The sequence below is a fragment of the Brachycentrus maculatus genome, unplaced genomic scaffold (genome assembly GCF_059751285.1).
Source record: "Brachycentrus maculatus isolate JH-2025_06_01 unplaced genomic scaffold, ASM5975128v1 h1tg000138l, whole genome shotgun sequence".
Classification (NCBI taxonomy): domain Eukaryota; kingdom Metazoa; phylum Arthropoda; class Insecta; order Trichoptera; family Brachycentridae; genus Brachycentrus; species Brachycentrus maculatus.
In genome coordinates, this window is record NW_028280891.1 from 711,907 (window position 1) to 737,911 (window position 26,005).

The 26,005-nt window shown below is 29.7% G+C and overlaps 1 protein-coding gene across 1 annotated transcript in view; it reads left to right on the plus strand.

Moving 5' to 3' along the window:
* Positions 1-11,818: 11,818 nt before the first annotated feature.
* The window catches only part of LOC148309159 (uncharacterized), a 466,414-nt gene continuing 452,227 nt past the window's right edge, over positions 11,819-26,005 (plus strand). Inside the window, exons 1-2 of the mRNA XM_088260540.1 lie at positions 11,819-12,156; positions 21,798-22,006. The gene's annotated coding sequence lies outside the window, so the exon portion shown is untranslated. The remainder of the gene's footprint in view (positions 12,157-21,797; positions 22,007-26,005) is intronic.

A 26,005-nucleotide genomic window follows, 5' to 3' on the forward strand; every position in this document is an offset into this window, starting at 1 on the left:
TGTGTTCTTGTTTGTATGCAAATGTTTTTGGTTCACGCAGCGGAGTGTGAGAAGACCCACACACATGCTCACATGTCGGGTACGTACCTGCTGGACACTGGCATGCGTGTGTGTGTGTGCCTCTTCATTGTCAGTGTAGATTTAATCGCGGAGAAAGAATGGATGCTGCGAGTATGTGTTGTTTGTATGAAGAATTAACAAAGTAAAGCCTGTATTACACGACTCATTTCCTCCAGGCAATATAATTTAAAAGCCTCATTGGTTCACTTTTTTGACATCTCAAGATAAGGAAAAATATGGAAGTCTGTCCTGTCATATACTGGTTAAGTGATCACTTTACACACGTGCAACATTCACCATTCTACCCATGATTGACAATAACACTACTTAATTTTTTGGAACTCCTACATAACTTTTCAATTCGATTCAATTTATTCAATAATTCACATGTGCATGATAAACTAGCATTTTAAGCGTATATATTAATAACACAAATTACAAAGTAATTAAAAAGACTCTTGTTTAAGTTGTTGAAGAATACCGATTCGGAATACCCCCTTCGAGACATGGAACAGATTAATATCCGTCGTGATATTATCCAGCAAAACATATCATTGATCTCATGATACTGTGCAAGTGAGTGCAATAGAGACATATATGGTTGGATTAGGCAAGCTCTGCTAAACCAGAGACCCTTTTCGGAGGTATGCAAGATTCGAATTATTTTATTATTTTTACATACTTAGAAACACCTGAAAACATTTAAAAATATTTTTATATATTTTTTAAAATTCCTTGCCTTTTTATAACTGTTCTCTTTTTAAAACCACAAAATTATTTCGAAGAAAAACTTATTTTTTCAATGTAAAAACATTGTTTTAATAAAAATAAATATATTCTTTCATTAATTGATTCGGCAGTCACTTTGTGGTAAAATCTATCCTTTTTCAATTAAAGTTTTACTTAGTAAATACCACTATTTCTTAAAATATATAATATGAAATTGTGTTTGAAAATGATGTGGAATCAAAACACGTGTCACAGTAGATTTTAAGAAATAGTGGTATAAACTAAGTAAACTTTAATTTAAAAAAATCACGTTACCTGGATTAAGAGAAAACGAAGTTGAAAATTAATGAATACTTGGCCTTTACAAGAAACGCAGAGTTGTTTATGTGTACATCAGTGGCGGTCGGTGACTTTTTGTAGAAGGGATGCTGGATATCAAATGTTTATACTCGTACTTACTACCCATAAATCCATAAATCAATAATTACATATGCAAAACATGATCAATTCATTTTTATTTATTTAAATTATAAAGTAAATTGCGGGTGGATAATATTCAATGACAATTTGACTTCAGTATTGAAGCTCAAAAGCAGCAAACTGTCAAAGCAACGCGCGCACTATGAACAAGTTTGTGATTCTGTTCATCATACATATTGGTATTAAAGACGTTTTTTGTATGTTGGATGCTGTCATTAATATTGTATACAGTTGATATGGATGTTGGCTTGCGGATCTCAGTGCGCTTGCGCGGAAAGAACATAGAAGTACAAATCTTTTTACTCTAAAATGCAAGGGATGCGGAGCATCAACAGTATGTATGGACGGACCGCGCTTGGTGTACATACTTAGTGAAAGCACAATACGCTAAAAGCCTCAATGACATTCTGTTTTCCTCCTATTTTTCGAGTGCATCGAACATCATCATCTATGATATTTAATTAACCGAGTTTGCGTCAGGCTTTACATACTGAGGTACCCATACACTAATGCATCTCTCCGTCTCGTCGGTGAGAACAAATGGACCTGTTGCCTCGGTAGACCCACACACGCATGCCGAGCGCACACTCGCGCTGTACGTGTGTGTGGCACACTCGTCCGTCATAACGCGGTATGCACGACCACATACGCGCGCAACTGGTCAATTCTCGATTGTGATTCTCCGTGTGTGAAGTGAGTGAAAACAATGATTCCATAATTTAGACGATTCACTCACTCTTATGAAAAATATTTTTTCGTTCAAATTTTGATCATGCCAATTTTTCTCGGTCTTCATCTCCCTCTATTACTTACCTGATTACTAACCGCAATGGTGTAAAAAATCCGTATTTAAAAGGATAATTACATTAGGACAGGACATTTTTTATTTGTTGCCAACGGAGGTAAGAGGTCAAAATAAAATATGGAACAAATGCAAAATTAAGGAATGGATAAATGATCAAGAGTTAATTTTATGAAAATTGTAAAATTTTTATTTTCTTCATTTTTCTCTCTTTTTGTGTTATTAGGTTCAAATCGTTAACAACAATAAAAATGTATAAAAAAAGAACTCCACCGACAAGACACACAAGGTGACTTGGTGGGACTCCGCAAAAAAATTGTTCTAAATATGTAAAATTGTGATTTATTTAAATATATACAATTTATGTTAATAAAATAAAAATAAAATAAATAAAAATAAGAAAATGTATTTAATTTATTGTTTCGGCATTAACTTTGTGGTAAGATTAGAATTAAAGAACATCATAGCGGTCTTGTTAGTAATTATTTTTCGGAATTTGCAAATCATATAATAGATACTAATCACTCATTTCACTCTCATAAATTAATATTATTACACCTTGTTCCATATAAAGGCCAAATTATAAATTATCTTGAAAATTTAGAAATCCAAAAAAACCTGATTTCTAATAATAATTTATTAAATAATATATTGTTTCAAAATTCTCCACCATTGCTTTCCATTTTTCCTTTGTTTTCAAACTCCGTCCTTTGACTAACCCCTTCCCCTTACTTTCCCCTCTCCTTATTTATAGAACAATTTTATATTTTATATTTTAGTTACCATACAGACCTGAATGATGGAAGTTTAACTTCTGAAACATGTAGTCTATAATAAAACTCAAGTGGTAAAAAACGAAGAAAATGTATTATTTTTAAGTGTGTCCAAACACTTGTTTTGACCACTTTATTTTAAGATTTTTTTGACATCTTGATAAAAAAAGTTAATATTATTATCATGGAGAAAACCCATACAAGTATTTGGACACACTTAAAATATTGTGAATAAAAAATTTCAAATTATAATTTATATATTTGTTTCACTGTTCGATTCACATGCCCAAACCATCGCATGATACCTTTCTTAATGTTATCAATAATCCTTATCTCACGCTTGCATCCTTTTCTTATATCACCATTCAAACATCTATCATACATTGTTTTGGGCACATTCATCTGAGAGGTTGCGTTACGGCTGCATTCAGTCATCCTTCATGCTTCTTTTCCAAAAATTAGAGTCGGAACCAGGACTCAACTGTGCACTGACAGTTTGGCTTTCTCTAAGGTTTTTATTAGCTCTCTTTCTATGATGCACTCTCTTTTATATATCTTTATCAATAGGAATGGAATGATTTTTCTCAAATAGGAAAAAAAATGTTTTCCAAAATTCATTTCCAAACACTCAAAATATTTACAACATTTCGAGTATGTCTAAATACCTAGTATTTAGACATACTCAAAATGTTGTAAATAAATTATCTGGTAAAATTATAAGCTCAAATAATAAAAATGAAAATGATATTTTCTGGCGTTTCTCATGTGTGTGATTATAATCCAGGATTCGGATCTCACAGGCTAATAAAAAGATCTTCTGCTCAATAAAAAGCTTATTTTCATATCATTAATAGGTGTCTCTAGTGATTTAAGAACAATGTTTCAAAAATTGGTTCATAAATATTAAACTTCCTAGAATTTGAGTAGTGCGGTTAATAATAATAATAATAAAATTGGATAACTTATATAGCGCCATTTTCGTAAAAAAATACCTCAAGGGCGCTTCAAGGTGAATGAATTGGGGAAAATATTATGGTGGAAATGATTTAGAAAACAAATGTGTTTTTAGTCTTTTTCTAAAGATCATCTCACTCTCACTATTTCTAACCATTGGTGGAAGACCATTCCACGCCGTCGGTCCTGCAACAGCAAAGGCACGCTCGCCAAATTTAGTGCGTTGCTTGCGAGCTGGTAAGATAACTTTGCCCATTGCAGATGTTGTAGCCGATCGAAGCGTGAGACGTCTATCAACCAATTCATCTGGAATACACAGCTCCTTAAGATACTCTGGAGCCATATTGTGTATTGATTTATACATGAGTAGGCAGAGTTTATACTCAACCCTTTCGGGAAAGCGTAACCAGTGGAGTTTGTGAAGTAGTGGGGTGATGTGACTGAATTTAGAAATTCCAAAAATTAGTCAATAATAGGTAGAATTGGTGAATGTTACAGTGTGTAAAGTAACCATTTAAACCAACCTGTGACGGTCGTCAGCCCTGTAAAGGCCTAGACTTCCATATTCTTCTTCATCGTTGATGAGATGTCAAAAAATAATACTCAAAATATTGTTAAAAATTATACATTTATCCTTATAAAATACGAATTTTTGAACACCATTGTCCTCAATTTTTTTTATCTGGCTAAAACTTTTTATTTCCTAATATTAAACACTTAAGTAGCGACTATTATCTTATCTAAATACCAATCTTAGGCATGAAATCCTTTAAGAAATAGGATTTGATAGTAAATATTCATAATAATAAAATATTTTTACTAAATAAAAAATCAATTATATATCCCATTCTATTACATCCATTTTCATTACTTTTTGATTTATGAGTGATAAATAACGAATTTTTGATACATCGTTTAAATAAATTAATATTGTAAGCATAATTCTTTGTAAAATTATCAGTTTAAAGATGCGTAAAATTTTAACACAGGTACCCTTTTACTAAATATGTATCTTAGTATTTTGAATTTTGCATAATTAATATAAAACACACGTTAGTTTTATGCCTTTCGTATTATACATATTAACATATTATGTTTTTTTTACTAGTTTTTCGGCACATTTTCTGAAATGCTTGTACGTTAGATTTACTTAAGAACAGTTTTATGTATTTTTCAGAATAAATTATTATTTTATTTGATAAAAAAATCTTTATAAAACAATAAACCTTATGAATTAGGGAAAAAGCTTTGAACCGTAAAATTTTGTAATTGCGTAACATAATAAGGCTTTTTTCTGTTTAGGTCATTAATATTTTACTATACAAAGCAATTTTTGATACTTTAACTATGCGTTATAAGCTATCATCTTGCTATTTTTTTAAATAATGCAAAGAGTAAATTTTATATTTTTAAAAAAAATCGAAAGACAAAAAATTAACCAAAGTTTTAAAAACTTTAAATTTCTCTATGTTTAACCACAATCCTTTTCAGTACCTAATAGAAATATTTTTGGCATATTAAAAAAATTGTGAATTCTGAATACCTCAAAAACATTTAAGATTTGAACCAACGAATTTAAAGATATTTAAAAAACATGAACGTATTCAATTGCAACGATGTGAAAAAATCTTTAAAATATCGGCGAATCATTTTCAGCCAAAAATAATAAAATTTCCTACCCCCCTCTTTATCCTTCAACGTCCCAAGGACACAATTCTCAAATTTCGACTAAGAATACGGTGTTGGTTTTTTTTCCATTTTAACATTTATCACACATATTTTTGCAGCACATTCATCTGAAAGAACGCATTTCAAGTGCATTCAGCCAATTAAATTTATTTATAATTAACATTTTACTTGGTAAATACAACTATTTCTTGAAATCTATTGTGCATTCAGCATCATTTTTAAATACGGTGTATGAAAATGATGCGCGATGCATCGAAACACGTGTCACAAAACATTTAAAGAAAACATGGTATTTACCAATTATATGGGAAATATTTTCAAACGCTACCAGAGAGAACAGAAGCCGAATTGTCGAGTTGGTAGAGCAGCCAAGAGAATTATTATTTATCATGATAAACCCATCTTGGCCCGCGGCGCATGCGCTTTTCGACGGAAGCGGTCAAAGACGATAATAAGATGGCCGCGGGACCCCAATTTCGGATTGTTGTCCGAACCCATTGATTCCATATCGGAATTAATGAGGAGATCGCACGTGTGATGCAGGAGAAAGTTTTATACGCTCTGTCTAATTCTACCGGGTTATACAGAACGACCCAGCATCATACGTATACGTGTCTAAAGGTATCATCTACAAACATGGGAACTCTCCACATATCATGATTTGCTTACAATTTTTTTAAGCCCTCATCGCACCTGTTGGCACACATGGCACTGCAAAAATATAAAATCAGTGTTATCTTGATCGTTAAATATATACATGAAGGAAAGGTGATCAGCCCTCCGCTTCAGGTACCAATTCAGGATAAAATTGAATGAAATTTCTTCTTCTTCAAACCCTCATCTACACCCAATGGTGCATAGGGCACTGCACTTTATAAACGCAGCGTTCTTTTTATCGTTAACACATGAAGGGAAAGTGATTAGCCCTCCGCTTCAGGTACCAATCCAGGATAATATTGAATAAATATTATTCTTCTTCAAACCCTCATACGCACCCAATGGTGCACAGGGTACTGCATCGTATTGACGCAGTGATATCTTGATTGTTACTTATATGAAGGCAAGGTGATCACTCTGGCGCCTTAGGGACCAGTCCAGGGTAGTATCAAATGAATATTACAAAGTAAATTCATTAACATTTATTCTCATCCCCCACTGGGAATCGAACCCGGGACCGCCATCACAATAGCTAAATACGCTAAACATTAATGTTTATAATGTGGTTTATAAATGTTCATAAAACGTTATAAACGTTATATATATATATATATATATATATATATATATACATTTATATATATATTTATATATATATATATATATATATATATATATATATATATATATATATATATATTATATATATATATATATATATATATATATATATATATATATATATATATATATATATATATATACATGTATTTATTTTTTTAACTTTATTTATTTATTTGTTTTTAATATTTTTTGTTTTTGTTTTAAAAAATTAGCAACCTTATTTGTAAATGTGCACAAATGCTTTCAAATTATAAATTAACTTTATTTCACTTATTAAAATTTTGATTGACTTCGATTTTCAGTATGCAAGTTGTCAACCTAATCTCCAATCTCTAACTTGGTCAATTCATTAAATACTTAATAAATTTTAATGAGTCCGCTTGAACAAATATATTTACAAACTTGTGTAATAATTGTAAAAGCATATATCATTTCTAACATAACCTATTTGATTGACCGCAGTACCACGTAGGTAGGTATTAACACAATAATTAGGAATCCAAATTCAGACAGGTCTCTGACCATAAGTACATTAGCGGCTAACCGATATTATGTAAAAAAGTGAATAACTCGCACAATTGATCTGACTAGTATCAACTTAAAAATATTTCCCACGCGATCGTGTTAGGCAAGAATAAAAGAGATATTTTTATTCCTAGTATGAGATACTTGAACTCCATAGTTACTTCTACGCGTGAAAAATGCACTGCAAATCTCTAATATAATATTCACCCAATGATATTTTTTAAAAAAATGGTTAAATAAAGAAAAATAATTGACCAAATTATCTTCAAACCATTATCTGAATCCTAATGGTGCATAGGACACTGTATCATATAAACCCAGTGTTATCTTAATCGTTAACCAATGAAGGAAAGGTTATCAGCCCTCTGCTTTAGGTACCAGCCCAGGGGTATATTGAATAAATATTAGAGTGAAAAAAACACTTTTATTTATTTAACCCCTCTGGGAATCGAACATGGGACATCCTGTACGATAGTCCAGCGTGCTGACCATTGCACTACAGAGGCGAATAACATACATATATTTTTTCAAATGAGTAGTGTTGCTGTGATTCATTGGTAGAATGGCAAATGATCTATATATATTAAGTAAACCAGCATTTAACAGGTCGTTAGCCTTGTAAATACTGAGACTTACATATTCTTCTTCATCTATGTTGATATGTTAATATAAAAATAACTTCAAAGTGCAGAAACCCAGATTTGTGAACCAGAACTTAAACACATTAAAAATCTTGTGATCTTAGCATTCTATGCGTTCGATGCAGTCCCCTATGCACCATTGAGTGAGGATGACGGTAAGAAGATGAATGTCGTGCTCTTCGTACTATTGGGAGTGGATAAAGTCAGACTACGGAGGACGACCGCTTAACCTACATGGACCAAATTATCTCCTACAAGCGTTGCAGCGGGTACGCCGAGATGAAGAGACGAACGGAGGATAGAGATGGGCCTAGACTGACCATGGAAGAAGTAAACCAATCATCATAAAAATTGTCACCCAAGAATAAGAAATATTCTGAATGAATATGGATTATACGAATATGTTATTTTTTCTATTTAATATTTAAAAATAACTGTTTTTGTCCGATTTTTTTTGCGGATGTGGCTGCTTTTGAGGTGCGAGGACGCATGTTTTCTTAGGTGTTAACACAAGTGTCATTTATTCCTACACATATTTCTTACGTCGACTATTCAAGTAATAAAAATATTTATTTCTGATTTGAAAGTCTTGTAATACGCCCACTCAGAACACAAAACTTTTGTAATAAAATTGTTGTCACACTAATAACTTGATAAAAAATATATGTGACGATTGCTTTCAGAGAATATGTCTACCTCCTTCTCTCAGCATTTTACTCACATGTGTAGTAAAATGAGTTTTTTTTTCAAAGAATAGTTATATTTAAAGATTTATATATCTTAACGAAGATACAGAAAAGTTTTGAGATGAAAATATGAAAGTCTGTATGTCGATAGGGTTTATTATAATTTTTTTTTTATTTATTAAAAAAGAGGAATATTGGCATTTTTATGATTTTTAATATATTAAAGCAATTTTTCAGTTTAATTTTTAAGTTTATGTTAAAGCCATTTTATTATTTATAATTTTTTTAATAAAAAATACCAATACTTGTGTTTTCAATTATTTACTAAAATACTTCATTGTAATACTATTTATATGAGCCTAAGCGTCTCATTATTAGAAATGGGTATCAAATTGTGGTAGAGTATGTTCGAACCAAGAAACTCTGACTCAAGAGTCCGCGACGCTAACCACGGAACCACAACTCGACACAGGTAGGTTTACGACCTACTATTGTCTGGTTAAATCAATTTATACGCTGGGTTATATTCAATATTCTAACAATGATTTATAACTATACTACTAACATTTCGGTAGTTATATATATACTTCATTAAAAAAATCTACTAATGCTGCTTTCCTCATTAAACCCTCATCCACACCCGGTGGTGCATAGGGCACTGCATCATATAAACGCAGTGTTATCTTGATCGTTAACTGATGAAGGAAAGGTGATCAGCCCTCCGATTTAGGTACCAGTTCAGGGTAAAGTTGAATAAATATTGAAGTTAAAAATCACTTATATTTATTTGAACCCATCCTGGGAATCGAACCCAAAACGTCCAGTATGGCAACCTAGCGTGTTGACCATTACACTACAGAGGGAGACACTTGGTTGAAATTTGGTTTGATTCGCAAAAACAGCGAAATTATTCAACATTCCATATATTTTGCTAATGACAACGCTTGACGGCTTTTAAGAATAATTTTCATGGATGACATGTTCTCGAATGGTTGAAATCCTGCATCGTTTTGCCAGACATTTCTCTTAGTGATCGCATTACGACTGCATTCATTCAACTTTCATCCTTCGTTTGTTAACTCCATGATTCACTTACATAAATTAGAAAATTACCTAGCTTCTGCTAAAACATAAATAATATATAATATTTTATTTTTATTTTTTATATATACTCATAAAATTCAATCAGTCTGGATCATACTATTATATGGTAGTGAAACGTGGACAATTGGGCAGACAGAATTGGGGTGACTGGAGGTTTTGTGGTGCTACAGGCTTAAGTCGGGGATGTAGGGAAAAATGAAGTACTAAGCTGAGCTAGAGTGTATAGATGATTACTAAATAAAGTAACACAACAGATAACCCAATAGATAGGCCATAATGTAAGACACCCAGGCCTGCTACTTACGATTACGGAAGGCATGTGCGAAAGCACAAACTACAGAGGATTGTGAACTACGACTCCACTTAATCTACATGAGCCAAATTATCTCCGAGTTGAAGAGACGAGCAGAGGATAGAGACGTGTAGTAGACTGGCCATGGATGAAGCAAAATAACTCCTAACATAAGAAACCCAGTAAAGAAACATAAGAAGTCTGCGCAATTACGGGGCTTACGACCGTCATAAGCTGATTTAAGTGATCACTTTACACACGTGTAATATTCACCCATTCTACCCGTGTTTGACAACCACACTACTCAAATTCTTGGAAGTTCTATTTATATGATCCAATTTTAAAATATTGTTCTTAAATCACTAGAATTTCACTAGAGACATCTATTGATGAAATGAAAAGAAGTTTTTTAATGAGCAGAAACACTTTTATTAGTATGTGAGGTCCGAATCCTGGATTATAACCACATACATTAGAAACGCCAGTAAATATCATTTTCGTTTTTATTATTATAGCTTATAATTTGACCAGTTAATATATTTATAAAATTTTTGGTTTGTATTATTTATTGATTTAGCATTAACTTTGTGGAATGATATGTCGTTTTTTTTTAATTAAACACTTTAATGAGTTTTATTTATATATACGACTAGTCTCGAAAAGTTACAGATGTTTTCATCTTCTGGTACAAATTAAAACAAACGAACAAAAAAATATTTTGGTTCATAAATAGGTTAATAAATCATCATCATCTTCTAAAGGCAGCGCCTTGTAGTGTCAGCCACTTGTCTCTGTCAGTCGCCATCCTCTTGAGCTGCGAATAGGAGGAGACGTCCATGAGCCGCTTCAAATCCTGGAAGTATGAAGTTCTTGGGCGGCCTCTTGTTCGTTTTCCCAAGATTCTTCCTTCGAAGATGTTGCTAAGAAAGGTGCTATGTCTAATTGAGTGCCCTATTAGCTTGGCCTTCCTCTTCAAAATATGATTTAAAAGCTCTCTTCTTTCTTTTACGTCCTGCAACACCTTTTCGTTGGACTTCCTTACGACCCATGATGTCTTGGTCATCTTCCTCCAAACCCACATCTCAAATGCTTCAAGCCGGTCTTTTTCGTACTTTTGGATGGTCCAGGTTTCACACCCATACAACAAAACACTCCAAACAAAAGCCTTTATGAATCCTTTTCTTACTTCAATTTAATAAATATAGGTTAGTAAATCCCTTCTCTATTTTTATTTACCTATATAAACCCCTAAATATATTTATTGTTCGTTAGTTTTTCATTTGTACCAGAAGATGAAAACATCTGTAAGTTTTCGAAACTAGTCATATATATAAATAAAACTCATTAAAAGGGTATATTCAAAATTTTAATTTTAAAAAAATGGTTTGGACACACTCAGAATTTTGAGAGTTAAAGATAGTAAAATTTGAAGAAGATACTAATAAATGTGTAGCCATCACTTGGAATTTCCTGGAATGCAATTATTTATTTAACTGACGAATGTGTGAGAACAAACAGGGTTTTTTTTTCTGTCTTTCTTGTCATATGCGTAATTAATGTATGGATGTAAGCGCGAGATGCAGAGAACAAATATAACGGAAGTCATCTTCAGTGAAAAACCGCGCCTCTGTCCATCTCGCTCGGTCCATCGGTATAACAGGTGATAAACATTAGTCTACCGGTCTCCTCCCGAGCGGTCATTGGTCGGTCCTCTCTTTCCCGCCGCAGTGCCCCCGCCGCGGGAGGGACAGGGACGGCGACAGCCAGCCTTGCAAGGTGATTTCAGTTTAACAGCTGAGGTCGTTCGGCTAGGACGGAATGAGCATGCGCGGAGGAGAAATCGGAAAAACGAGCATTACCGAATTTTCCCGAACGTCCGCATTTCCCGCGCTCGCGAATTCAAACAATTAATCGAACGTGGAACTGTCAAATTCAAACAAGTGTCATAACTTTTTTTAAATTTAATTTTGACGTTTAAAGTGTCAAATTTCAAGTGACGTACAGTGTGTTTTGTTTAAAAAAATATTTATACATGTATTGTGGTGACAGATAAGGTTTTAAATACTCACAGCAACAAGGATGAAATCAAAAGTATTGTTTTTAAAGTGACAAGTTATAAGTGTTTTGAGTTTAAAAAGAGGTACATATTTATTTGAGTGTATCATTTGATTTAAAAAATTAATCACATTATATAAAAAAAATATAAAAACAATTCTATTACATATTATAATATGATAATTTATAAACGATTTGAATACATTAATTTTTTTTAATATTAAAGTTATATGTATTATGATTTTAACATATTCCTTAAAAAGTAGTCAAATAATCATAATTCTAATAATAAAGTAAGATAATTATATTTCAATTTGAAAATGAAAATTAATATAAGTTTTGAAAAAACTTACGTTCAAAAATAAAATTCAAGCCAGTAAAATACCTATTTGTTCAAAAAAACTCAAACTCGCATTTCACATAATAAACATTTAATATACAATTATGTTTTAAAATAGACTAGGGTTTTTTTTTATAAGGACTTGATAATATTTAGTTAATGCGTATAGTTTGAATTTCTAAAGGGGTGGTGACATCAACGCGCGCACGTTCCAAGATCGCAACCCGAGCGCGCCGGCTACCGAGATTGATGAATGAACTTCAAACATCAATGAAAATCAATCAAATCGCAAATAAATTCGCTTCTGTCTCGAGATAATTTGGATGGATCCCTTAAATAAACGCAAAAGCCAACAAGCCGCCAGGAACGATTCGCGAGCTTTTTGTCATTGATTGAAGGAAGCTTTATCAGCGGAAATAAATAAAATAAGAGAGGACGTATTATACATCTCTTCTTTCGCACTAAGCTGACAGTTGTGACGTGTCCTCGTAAATTTTTTGAGGCTCTTGACTCGTATTTTTTTTATCAGGACTAACGTGGGTCCGACAACCTGTTCGTACGAATTCCCTTCGTCTTGACGGTCCTTTTTTGAATCGCTTATAGCCACAGGTGAACGCGTTGGAATTATGGTCGTTTTATTTCGTTGATATCCTCATTTTTGTTGGCGTATTGAGGTAAAGAGAGCTGAAGGAATTGTAAATCTTTTTGCGGTACTGACACGCGCCATTGATTCATGCTTTTAATAATAATATATTAATACATAATAATTATTAATTTTGTCCGCCTCCGTAGTGTAATGGCCAGCACGCTCGGCTACCGTTCTGGAGGTCCCGGGTTCGATTCCCAAAGAGGGTTCTAATAAATATAAGTGATTTTTCCACTCTAATATTTATTCAATATTACCCTGGACTGGTACCTGAAGCGGAGGGCTGATCACCTTTCCTTCGTGTGTTAACGATCAAGATAACACTGCTTTTATATGATGCAGTGCCCTATGCACCATTAAGGTGTGGATAAGGGTTCGAATAATTATTATTAGATATGCAGGGATCGGTGTTTATAATTTTTAATGGGAATATTATCATAAAGCATAACATTATATTAACATTACATTCCCATATTTCATAAAATTTTACCGTTAATGGTATTTTCTATTGATAATAATTACACTTGAAAGTGGCCGGATCGGAAGCCGGAATAATTGACGGGTATATATGAGGAGATGCATGAATGTGGAAAAGGGGAAGAATGGTTGCAAAGACTGAGTTATTCTTTCTACCTACCCCTATAGCGAAGCGACATTATGGTTGGTGTGTTAATTAGTTATTATCCATTGAAAATCTTAATAAAAAAATAGTGATTTACGTTTTGTACTGGAATTTCTTGGTGGAACTGCATTTTCATAATAAAACGGCAAATAGAAAGTGCTTTTCCACTTTTATTTTATTTAACCACTATACAGGTTTCCTTGTTACTGACACCACTCTAATAATGTCAATTACGACGAAACCCGGTTACTGGACTAACAAAATAAAAGTGGAAAAAAGTATGCAATAATTTTCATTATAGAAAAGCTGATTTTAAGATAATTTTGTTATTTTAATAAAATGTCATTTCTCCAAATAAATATGGGAAATCTAAAAGACATAAGAAATGCACAAAGTAATTATTTATTCTTGATCGGGACACAATATTAAGACAATTTTTCTGAAAAATAAAATATCATTAAATTTATTCTAGTTTTGATTCGCATTTACATTAATAAAGATTGTATATTATTTTCCTTCAATTGACAATGTTATCTTCAACAATGATCACTACTATTCGTTAATCTATTGTAGTGATCGGCCAATCAAAAATACATAATGTCTATCAAAAGTAATAAAAACATTAAATGTTTATATGAATACTAAGCACGAATGTAGTTTTTTGCCTGATATGCGATTCATTCAATATAAAGTAACGTAAATTATATAAACTAACTTTGTAGAATTATGATATTATCTCGTTATAACTTAAGTCTGAGAAAAATCTATTTGCTCCAAATCCCATTTTCATTAAAATTGAGTTATAATAATTTATAAAGTGATTTTAAGCAAAGTTATTTTGTAATTTATAAGGTTAGTACAATAAATATTTAATATAAAATAACGTTCAAATATAACAAAAGTTATATATATTATCTTAATTTAATTTATAAGATTTAAGTTTTGTACTGAAATTTATTAGCGAAACTGCATTTTATAAAATAACAAAACAAATTTACAGTTTTTTTTTCAAATATATTTTTGGAAACAATTACATTACATTTATTTAATTTTGAAACTACAAAATCTTATCAAATTTACTTTAAATATTTACCTAATTTAGTTGTAAGAATTTGGTTTATAAAATCAAGTGATAATCATGAATCGAGGATGATTTAAAATAAATATTGAGTTTTTGAAGGATTATTAACAATACCATATTTCAATTTGCTTACTTTATAAGAAAAATAATAATAAATATTGATATTCAAATTCCCTTGATAAATTATTATCCATATTTATTAATATTTTTGGGAATATTCATTAGCTAAATATTGAACATATTTGTACATATGTTCTCGGGTTTATAACTGTAAATCATTAAAAGATTTTAAGTTATTGAAACGATTTTATTATAATACTCTGCGCGTTATTTTTAAATTAATCACACATCTCATTTGTAATTTTGGAATAAGGTAGAAACTAAAGTAAGCAGTATATTAATGTAATGTATTTGATAAAGGTGTTATTTGTATGCCGAAACATAGTTTTACAGTATACTCAAGTAATTATTGTCTTGAAGGCATACCGCTTGAGTTAATATTCTTAAATTATTTATATTAGGGTCGGGAAAAAAATCAGCGAATGAGTTCAATATTTTTAAATAAAAGAATTAATTTTTTTATGGCTTTGATTTTCATATAATTTAAATTGTTGATCTTTGATATTATATTCCATACTCTGAAGTAATAAAATTAGTTTAAATCATTAAAATAGTTCAATTTTTAGTTCAGTTTGTTTGAAAATTTGTAAGGGCATTATTATTTATATTTTACTTGATAAATACGATTTTTTTATTAAAACCTATTGTGCTACGTGTTTCGATGCATTCGACATTTTCAAACATGTGAAGCTAAGTTGAACTTTTAAAATTGTTTCCTTGGAATGTTGAATGATGAAGAGGAACTAGAAGCCGTTCTTTATTTTTTTATCATATTATATAACACAAAGTGACGGCTGAATGAATTAGTGAAATAAAACAAAATTATTTTTATGTTTTATTTTAATATGCTCTATTAAATGTATATGTAAATGTAAAGCACGCGATACAAGTATGATATTACAATATATTGATAAAATAATCACTGCTTGCAAAACCATACACGAACTCCAAATATTAAATCAAGTTTTTTTTTACACAAAAATTAACTAATAACTCTTATAATTAAAATGTAACTTTGTTTTAAAATCACCATAATGTTCACTTATAGTGATTTTAAAACAATGTTACATGTTATTATAACATAGAAAATCACAAAGTTAGTCCTTCAAATATAAATTATAATATCTTTTAATTTAAATAAAAACTTTGTTTTTCTCCCGTTATTATGGTGATTATTTTTTTAGACACGAAAGGTGTTATTTTCTATGCCAAATTTGTTAAATAAATAAAAAAAAAATTTTTAATAAAAAATCTTAAGTTGTATGATAAAAAATTAAAACATTTTTGTTGCGTTTCCTTCAATGTATTTTCACAGCCCTGAGAGTACGAAATTAATATTTACGTTTCCGAATCGCGTTCTACACAATGTGTGTTAATTGTACGGGACAATAGACCCAAAAAGGCGATAAAAGTCTGCTTCAAATAATAGACACTCAAACACACAGCCAGCTAGACAATAATTGAGCAGTTTGCGCATGTGCGGTGGAAAGCTGAGTAAATCGAGCGTGCAAAACAAAATGCGGAAAACTCTATTGTCATCGGAAATTTTCATTCTTTGGAGTTATCTGTGTTTGCCTTGCCTACAATGCGGTATTAATGCTATTTGTGTTGGCTTATATGAGAACCAAGCTCGCTCCAAATCCTTGAAATTATTATAACACGCACTTATCATCATTATTATGATCCCAACAGATGTGTTTCCTATTAATAGATATGTAAAAAAATACATATATATATATATATGAATGACTAAGAAAGTATGTATGATCGGAAGAACAGAACGAGGACGTTAAAAAAAAACTTGGCAGAAAAGAAGACAGAACCTAAAATCTGATCGTGTCAAAAGTCCGTTTAATTTGAGGGCATGTATGACTAGATGTATGGATGTGAAGGAAGCAAGGAGGGTATGTAAGGACAGAAGAGATTGCGTTACATCCTCTCTGCCCACCTCTGCGGGGAAACGGCATGATGGTAGTGATAGAAGAAATAGTAAAAAAAATTATTTTTATCTCAACATGGATGAAGAAGAATACAGAAGTCCAGGTGTTAACAGAGCTTATGACCTGTCATATAGTACAATTTGTTTTTTAATTTTAAAGTTCACTTAATTAAAAATCATTAATCTTTTAATCATATTTTTAACACGTGCTCCGTTGAATTTCATATCATTATCTAAACTTTTATAAGTTCTTTATTGACTTTGGATAACTAGTCTTCTTCTTTTTCTTCATCATGAGCCCACTTTACTCCACTCCTGGATATAGGACTCTTCCGTATCCTTCCATTTCCTTCAGTCGGTTGCTGCTTGCAGCCAGTTTCTACCCTTAAGATAACTAGTGTACTTAGAAAATGTGTTCTCCTCAGATCAATAATGCATTTAAAATAAAATAAATTCTAATAAATCCTAAAATGGAACAAATAAACCCCTAAAATAAATCCTAAAATGGAACGAATAAACCCTTTAAATATAATTTTGACATTCTATTCTCTTCCGTCACCTTCGAAGAATAAATAATTTGCATATTAGCAGTTTTCAAATATGCTGATGTGAAATTATATATTATTTAAAACATAAATACTTACTTACACAGGAAAATTTTGTATTTTTATTACTTATATCGAAATAAGAATTTAAATGGTACTATTAAAAACATATAAATTACAAATATTTAAATTAAAATAAAACGTTTTAAAATATTTTATCTAACCATATACGAGTGTATTAAAGTATAATCCTTTTAAAATAATAATAACTTATAATTTTTTAAATATTTTTAATGGATTATTTTTTACGACACAATATTTGTGTTTTATAAAATATAATAAATTGTTAATATCCAACGACTCGAATATTATTTAAGGTATAATACATAATGTAATTAAAATGTAGCTTTGTTTTAAAAACAAGTTATAATTTAATTATAAAATGAAAAATCACAAAGTTTGTGCTTCAAATATAAATTATATAATATATAAATTTAAATAAAATTAATCGATAAAGTATTCTCACCTATTCTAATATATTTACAAATTTCTCGAAAGATGGCAGATAAAACTGATTTGCGAATGTGATTCCTACAATATTGCATATATATATATATATATATATATATATATATATATATATATATATATATATATATATATATATATATATATATATATATATATATATATATATATATATATATATATATATATATATATATATATATATATATATATATATATATATATATATGTATATATATATTTAAATATATATATAATATATATATATATATATATATATATATATATATATATATATATATATATATATATATATATATATATATATATATATATATATATATATATATATATATATATATATATATATATATATATATATATATATAGAACATTTGGATATCGGACGGATATAGTGCATTTAAACACTTGATATGATAAAAAAGGTATTTACCAAGTAAAACGTAAATTAAAAACCCAACTGTCCATCAAACCTCATCTGTTTTTCCTTATACCTCCTTCTATAAGCCCCCTTTCATTTGACTTCCTTATAATCATCAATTTGTAATATTTTTAAAACTATTTAAAGTACTTTCTACCCTCAGATTGTTAACAGCAATATAAGGTATCAAACGTTTTGATCAATATCACTAGTTTTTGGTTGGTTGGAAGATATTTCTTTTTAACAATAAGCCCGCTAATGTACTTATTTATTTTCGGTACATGAAGTTTAAATAAATTATATAAATATTTTGCTGTGATGCTTATCAGACAGTTAATAACAACAGGTGTTTATTTTAATGATTTTATATTCGTTAAGGCTACGTTAGAAATTGTTGATTGTTTGAATAATGAGTCTCGAACCTATTATCTATCAGACCTGAGTACCATCAGTGACCACTCAGCCGACAACCACATCGAATCTCGGCAAATAATGTGAATGTAGGTAGTGTGTACGATTCGAATATAATCAGAGAAAGTCGTATTGATTTCATCACTATTTCCTAAATTTAAGTTGTATTGACTAAACACTTGAAGAAATATTTATTGTAGTTATGCATGAGAATGTCCTCAATATGCCGCTCGCCTGTTTGTACTTATTAATTAAGCGGCGTTCACTTTGATCGCTTTCCGATCAACAGGTTGAAACACTAAATGTTGAATTTTCAAAGCTTTTGATATATTTAATCAAAGCCTTTTCGAGTCACTAAGAAATCAGGGATTTTTTAAGAAAGTCATTAAAACATATTTACTTAATCCTTATCTGACACTGTCATATAAGAATTAGGTAAAGCAGTGTATTTAATCAATGCAGTGTTATCTTGATCATTTTTGAAAAGGCAGGATGAGTTCTGCGCTTCAAATTTACTTATATCACCATCGACCTTATCCGCACCCAATGGTACATTGGGCACTGGATCAAATTTATGCAATGCTAATTTGATCGTTTATTACATGAAGGCAATGTGATCATTGCACTTCAGGTACAAGTGCAGGTTAATATAATATAAAATAATTAATGTGTCGGGTTGTGGTCCCGTGAATAGTGTTGCGGACTTGAGTCATAGTTTTTGGGTTCGAACCCACTCTACCACAATTTGATACTCTTTTTCTAATAATCAGCCGCTTGAGCTAACGGAAATAATCACTATACTTTGGAGGCAAACAAAAATGTAGTACATAGACAATGGAGTCGGAAAAAGCTAAACAAAAATAATATCATATAAATGATAAAAAAACTGTGTTTTTATTATATTTTCAATTTTAATAATTAAAGTACTGTTGTGTTTAGTATGTCTGACTATTGTTATTAAGTGCAAGGGTTAAATTCCCGGATATATCAGAGAATTGTGGAAAGTAATGTATTCACATTCATTTAATATTTTCTATTTAAACATTAATTTAATAACCATGTTTTTATTTTATTTTAATATTACGTGTATTTGTTAGGATAATAAAATAAAAATACAATAATATGTAGAATATATTAAAATATCCATAATTCTATTCAAGTCTTTCATTACCAACGCTCTCGACACCAAAAATTTAACTGAAATTATGTAAATATAAATATAAATAAATATTATATAAATTATGCATTGTGAATTTACAATAAAAAATGCAAATCAATACAAACATAGTCGGAGGCTTGTTGATTTAATCAACAAAATGCGAGCTTTTTAGTTTTACGCCCACCAATTTAAAAACAGAAAAAATATTAAATAAAAACTGTTGTTTTATAGATATAAAGTAAATAAAAGCTTGTCACTCGAAGCTAGATAGCCAATGCAAGAAGATGTCCTGGAACTTACTGGTTTTATATGTAATACAAGCACAATTTGGTAAATAAAAAGGACGAAAGAAGCAAAATTCAATATCTCTGGAATGTGTGCCTAAAAAAAAGTACAGTTAAACTTTTAAGCTTAAATTTACATTTATTTTATTACGTTTATTTGTTTAAAAAAATGTAAGCTAAATAGTTGAACTAGTAGAAAAAATATATACCTGAGCTATAAATATAATTATAAATAGATTAGTTACACTTTATAAAATAAACAAAATTCAAACATTGTTTTAAACCACTTTTATTTTTGGTACTAATTTTGCAACCGGTTTTGACCAGCACCTTGTCTTCTTCAGCCCTGAAAAAGACAAGACCATTTGGAAAAAAAATACCGTAAATAAAAGTGGTTAAAACCAATGCTATACGTTTTAATATATTTATATTATCCACTGACACTTCGTGATGGAATTGCATTTTAATATATTATTAGATTAAAACCAATATTTTTAGCTTTTCCACTTTATTTTTATTTGACCAGCGACCGGGTTTCGTCGTTACCGACATCATCAGACTGGTTTAGTCTGATAATGTCGGTAACGACAAAACAAAAATAAAGCGGAAAAGCTCAAAACATTGGTTTTAATCTAATAATATATTCAATGCTATACGGTAAAACAAACTTTGAAGAACAAAGAAGTTAGTTAAATTTTGAAATGGTTATTACGCGAACCTTGTACAAAGAGTGAGGCAAAGGAATATTGTATTATTTTTTTAATAGATTGAACCGATTAAGTTTGCCAATAATTAAGTTCTTATATCATCTCTTATGTTGTTTACCTATTGCATAATTTGCATGCAAATATTGGAAAAATATTACGATACTCTAAGTGGTACTGCGTAATCAAAAATAAATAATTAATTACCTATATGATTTCAATCGATGATAAAAAAATAAATATATTTTACAAACCAACTATAAATTATTCTAATTTTTATCAAAAATTTCTGAAACAAAATTATTTTTAATAATACTCCTTGGTTCTACTCGAGGGAAATACAATTTTAGATATTATTTTCACATATCATCCCTATGTAACTTAACATAAATACATAGTTTTTAATAAATTGTAAAAGAAAACCATTTGTTTTTTTTTTATATTTTGGAGAAATAAAATACTTTGTTTTTTTAATCCTCTCACATTTTTTTATTTTTTCTTTCAACATACATTTTTTGCTTTTAATAAAAAAAATATTTTTTAATATAAATTTTTTATTAAATTCAGAATTAATGAACTTCGGAATCACTTAATTTAAAATAGTTATTTAAAAAATATTTCACAAGTTTTTATTTCTCCAAAATATAACACAATGATTCACAAATTCATGGTTTAAATATTCAAAATACACTTCTTTTGTACTCAAGTGTTCAAAATAAACAAAAAAAAACAAGTGTTTTTCTTTCACAATTTTATAATGTCTCACTACAAAGTGAATGCAGAAAACAATAAATAAAATGTTTATTAAAAAACATATTATCATATTTGCAAAGTAACGAATAACCGTGATAAATAAATAATATACGTGAATTTATATGCTCAATATCTTTTCATAATTTTTCCAGATTTGAAGTAGTATCTAAATGCAAAACAGAAATTGAAAAACTTCATGTGCATTTTAAATTAAAATAAAACAGTTTTTTGCTAAATGTGAATATTAAACCAAAGTGAAAAGAAAAAAGTGAATTTGATCGATTTTAATCGAGAAAGATCAACGATGCATTATGTTGGTGAATAATTGAACGTTCTGGACCATCGCTGGACGATTTTGCATGTAAGTACGATTACTTTTAATCCTTATTATTGAGTAGTTTAACACTATTGTTACTGTATATATCAAATATTGCTTAAAATTTTAACGGGAAAATTAATTATGTATCTATTCTTATTTTTCATACCGTTATCTGCACACAATGGTGCATAAGACACTGATCGTATAGAAGCAGTAGAATGGTGATGGTTAATTTCCTACACAGAGATGATTAGTATTTTGTTTCATGTACCAGTCCAGGGTGATATAAAATAAATATTGAAGTCAATTATAATGTTTACATTTGGGTCAGGATTGGATCCTAAATAAGCGATAATAAGTCAAATTAGCATATAAATTAGTAAGGTCTTTTTACGATATGTGTTGATTCATGAGGAGGGTAGTAAAGGGTTTTATTTTGCGAATTATAGATTATTAGATGGTTTCATCCAAAAAAATACTTGGTAAGGTTTCAAAATAAGTGTCACAATAGATTTTAAGATATAGTAGTATTATCAAGTAAAACCGAACTTAAAAATATGTATTATCAACTTACATCTAAATGTATTCCAAGAATTTCTTGTAATATATAAAATAATATAAAAGTGGTAACTAAAAACAACTGCGCTTAGATAAAAGAGAGAAAAAAAAACATGAATAAATATTTATAAGTTTATATCATGTTTATGCAACTCTCGAATCCAATTATGAGTAATCCGTTCCCAGTTAACGTCTAGTTTTCCTTAAGCGGCCAACTTACTCATAATGTAATTTTTCTCTTAGAACTAGGGTTAGTGTACCATTTTTAGACAGGTTAAATAATGGTGTTTAAATCGTGACTGATTGAAAATAAATAATTTTTTTCTACATTGACATTATAAATAAAACATAGAGTTTGGGATAAGTCCACGACACTAGCCAGGATTACGAATTAAAACATTCTTATAAGAATCTATAAACTTTCTAGTATTGATCGTTCCGTTTTTAATGTATAAGAGTAAAACAACCCGCAATTTCAAAACTATAATAAAATAACGTATGAGATAAAACTTTAATAATTTTTCTGAATTTGCTGAACATATAACAATTATGGTATTCCTTGAATTTTGAAAAGGTATGAAAACATTGCCTTCCAATAAAAAACAAACTATTTATACAATTCAAAGATTTTTTTTAACTAAATATTTTTTTATTTTATTTATAAAAAAAAATTATTTGAATAAAAGCCCCGTATAAAATATTTTCCCTATTTCAAGAAATAATAGTAGTAAAAATTCCACGCCACTATCCCTTCTCACTTCAAACCTCATTTAAATATCTACTCCTTTATACCGCATTATACTCATATAATTAAAAATATTTCTTTGTTTTATGTTAAGTAATTTATCCTTGAAAATGATAAGGAGCTTTTCCAAAGCGTTTGAAAAAAGTAACAAAATAAATGTCAGAAATAAAATTAGAGTTTTGTTTTATTAAGTAATTTAAAAATCTGGGAAAATTATAAATATTCATACCATGTTATTTTCAATAAAGAATACAACTAAATTGACAAATTGAAAAAGATTTTGCGGGGGATGTTTATGTTAATATTACGAGTTAATAATACCTATATGGGTATTAAAATACGTTCAGAACCGATTCCCAAAAATTAACGAATGTTCAAATGTCCGTAATTGGTCCGATGTCCAACAATGTATGTCTACCCTAGTCGTACATATTTATAGTGTATCGCTGAATTATCGTATCGCAGTGCGACGTCAGTACTGCGACAACTGTGACATCGTTAAATTGATTCAGTGACATGAGACATGTCGCTTTGTGGCCATCTGCCGCTGTAACAGGATCGCATCCGGAGTACGACCTGCTTGGGAAACTGAACAAGTAACGATATGTGCATCACATAGGTATATTGGTAGTTCTTCTCAGTTCTGTGAGAATATGTAGAATCTATTTTATACCTTATAATTAAAGGGATGTATGATATGCCTTGAAAATAATATTCAAGATGTAATTGTTTTATGTTCCAAAAAAAAATTAAGTAAACGATAATGTTGATAAAAACAAGTTATTGCAAGGCTGTGATAAGCATTATCGATACAATTAAGAAAGATGTGTTGAGATGGTTTGGGTATGTGAATCAAATGAGTGAACAAGAATAGTTAAACAAATGTATGATACGAATGCGGTTAGTAATAGAATTATATCGAGGAAAATTTAGCACGATCAACTATATCAAAAACTTGAAAATGGCGAATGTGGAAGAGGCGAAAATTGTGTGCCAAGAAAGATTGGTGGGGCTTTCAATTCTCTCTGTCTAGTTAGTTTTTTAGTGAGTAAAAATCTATATTACAGGAAATCACAAACATATAATAGTATTATCATTACATTTCTTAATACAAACTCGTTTTTGAATAATATAGGTAGGTACTAATATTAGACACTTGATAGTGGTCAGGTCAGGAGTCAGAATAATCGGCGTGTATATATGTGAACATCCATGAATGTGGAAGAGGCGAAGAATGTGTGCTAAGGAAGATTGGTGTGGTGTTTTAATCTCTCTGCCTAAACATATTACAATTTTGTGTAATAATAATTTGAATTTATATAAAACATAAAATTTTGTGTAAATTTTGTGCAAATCTTTCATTTAAAGTATTTTTTTTAGTTTATACTTATGTACGGGGACTATGTACCATTAAATTTCAAAAGCTTTTAAAATTATATTTCATGATGATTTCTACTTGTCTACTGATTTTTTATACAATATTTTCATTTGATTATACATACGACTGGAAATGATTACAGATTTCTATCATATGAGTACGGATCAATTCAATTAAAGTATTCCTCACTGCCGTACGAGCAACCCAGTCGTTAGGTGAAAATATATAAATTAATTCCGAGAAATTATAACAAAGCCCATCATTTAAGCTGTGAATCTCAAAACTTGTTTGTATAGGCAGAGATATATCTATATTGTATAACACACTGTAAATGTTACTACCAGGAACTTCACGTTCTGTCATATTGAGTGTATGAACTTTTATTGCTGATGCAATTTGGTTTAATTGAATTCAAACATGTATTGTACTAAATATCCCAATCCCACATGCCGTATTGTTATAAATGTACGAGTTGGTAGATATCATAAATGGCCAACGCTAAAACCAATGAAATGAGCTTTAAAAGGCGCTTAATTGGGTTTGTTCTTCTGAATATTGTAAAAATAAGTAAAAGTGGTATTTACCAAGTAAAATAAATTAAAAATAATTTCTTAAAATTGATTTATTCCAAAAATGAGAAGTATTTTTACATGCATTTTTTAATATTAAAAAAATATAAATCATTTAAATATGTATTTATAATATTATATCATTTTAATCATTAAAAATGGATGATTTTTTTTCTTAACTATAAATAAATCAATTAAGCTCTTTGTGTTTTTACAAGGTTTTTTGCTTAACTAACAATTTAAATGGTAAATGTAGCAATACCGTTGCTTCATTTATTAATTAACAGTATTTTCCACAATTCAATCACGATTTTAGTGACGTTTTTTTGTAAAACTCCAGTATTAATTTAAAATAAACAGTATCCACCAAAATTATAAGTATTTTAATATTTCTAAAGGTATTTTCTATCATATTTACAGAACAAATTGAGTCATAGTAAATAAATATTATCGTATACCAAAGTTTTACACACTTTTTCTAGTTTTTATCGCGTAGGTAGGTGATCTATAAGTATTTTAAAATATTCAAGACGGTAGTTACAATGTCATTAAAAATTTGATGTTTTCATATAAAGTTCATACAAAAAATTAGATTATTCATGCCCTCACACCTTGTATACTACCCTTATTAATTAGTATTTTCATATTTTCTAACAAATTACTTTCTCTCTAGTATTATGGATCAGAAACCAATTGCGAAATACGTTTTTTAACTGGATTAGGCTGGATAAAACGTGGTTGGGGTTTGGCATAATGCTTTTATAATTATTGTTATTATTGTTGATGCCAGT